The 1,675-nt window shown below is 41.7% G+C and overlaps 1 pseudogene; it reads right to left on the bottom strand.

The window, feature by feature from the left end:
• Positions 1-301: 301 nt before the first annotated feature.
• On the bottom strand, positions 302-946 carry LOC101703272 (ras-related protein Rab-5A pseudogene; annotated as a pseudogene).
• Positions 947-1,675: the final 729 nt, after the last annotated feature.

The following is a 1,675-nucleotide window of genomic DNA, read 5'->3' as shown; positions in this document are numbered from 1 at the left end:
GGGTCCAAATGGTCATTTGTCTTTATCCCTAATGGTAAGAAACGATTCCCTCCAACTTTCCAGTGAAACAAGTACATACAGATCTCATTTTTCCTTTCTATTGCTGAAACATTAGTCAGAGGGACACATGCATGTTATTAAAAATTAAGTTCAAAACATTTAAAATAATTCTGTATTAGAAACTTGACTCACTCATAAGTCTCTTGTTTTTGAGAGTCATACTGGGCTGGTTAAATGCTCCAGTTCCACTGTAATTTAACATTTAGGAAGCAGAATATTCCAGCTAGTTTAAACTGGAGGTTTAGTTACTACAGCACTGACTTCTGGTTGGTTGTGTAGGTTCTGTGAGGTCTGCTCCTCTTCCTCTAAGAATTTGCTCCTGGATTCTGTGGCTCATTCTTAGGCAACTTTTTAGCTATTGCCATGAATATTTCATTTACATTCGTTGATGTTTTAGCTGATGTTTTCATGAATAAAAAATGGTTGTCATCTGCATAGGACTGTGCTTCCTGGAAAGCTACAGCTCTCTTATTTGCTAGATCAGCCTTGTTTCCTGATAAGGCCATTACAATGTTAGGACTTGCTTGCCTCTGAAGTTCTTTAACCCAATTTTTGCTCTTGCAAAAGATTCCTCCTCTGTGATATCGTATAGGACTATGGCTGCTTGTGCTCCTCTGTAGTTCACTGGTGCTCAGCTATGGTATCGTTCATGACCAGCTGTATCCCCTATTTCGAACTTTACTACTGTGTCATCAAGACACACAGTCTGGGTTAGAAAAGCAGCCCCCATGATACTCTCTTGAAATTCATGAAACTGGCCTTTCCCAAAACGAAGCACTAGGCTTGATTTGCCAAGTGCAGACTCTCCCAGAAGTACCAGTGTGAACTGACATATTTTATTTCCAGTATTTGGCCCATTGGGTCTTGTTGCTCCTCGATCAGCCATGTCCAAAGCTGAAAGTAGTTTCTAATTTCAGACTCCTAAATGAACTTCCACAATGAAAGGTGTCGATTTTTTTTCTTTCCGGAAGTATAGAATCTGAGCCTGCACCACGCGGAGTTGCGGCGCTGCAGCTTCCGGGCAGCAAGGCCCAGGCATGATCCGAAGAACTAATGAGCCTGCAGCTGCGGGGGGAGTGTCTCCTCCTCTCGCCGCTCCCCCCACACTATGTTTTCTGTATATTAAAGTCATCTCACTGCAAAATTCCTGCACAGGAATGCCTAAATTAGTGTTTGAGTAACTGGGAGGAGGTAAGTGTACACCCGGGATTAAGAATGTTGAATGGGCTTTTTAGACTTCCTCCCACGCTGACCGACCATGTCCTAGGGGTGCTTCACAGCCTCTGCCCACTCCAGGAGAGTCTTCTCCCATTCCGTAAATCCAAGAGCTCCATTTAGGCATGTGTACCAGGAACTCTCAGAAATGATAATTTCTTTCTTCATAACCTTAACTTTCTGGAAGTGTTTTTTGTGCTCCATGAAATTGGTGGCCTGGATTAACCTACCCTAATGCAAGTCTGCTCTATCATTTATTGATTCTTTGTATGCATGATCTGCTGCAGTAATTTTCTTTTGTGAGCGTCTTTATTTCATTTTATTTTACATCTATCTTCAATGGCAGGCAAAAGGAATGTTCTGTTTATATTTGTATCCATCTCTTCTATTTTCCCATAGT

This window comes from Heterocephalus glaber, unplaced genomic scaffold, assembly GCF_053883595.1.
Source record: "Heterocephalus glaber isolate CG9 unplaced genomic scaffold, H.glaber_assembly_v1.0 deba00001594, whole genome shotgun sequence".
Taxonomy (NCBI): domain Eukaryota; kingdom Metazoa; phylum Chordata; class Mammalia; order Rodentia; family Bathyergidae; genus Heterocephalus; species Heterocephalus glaber.
The sequence above is the reverse complement of the archived record's forward strand: the minus strand, read 5'-3'. Positions and strand labels throughout refer to the sequence as shown.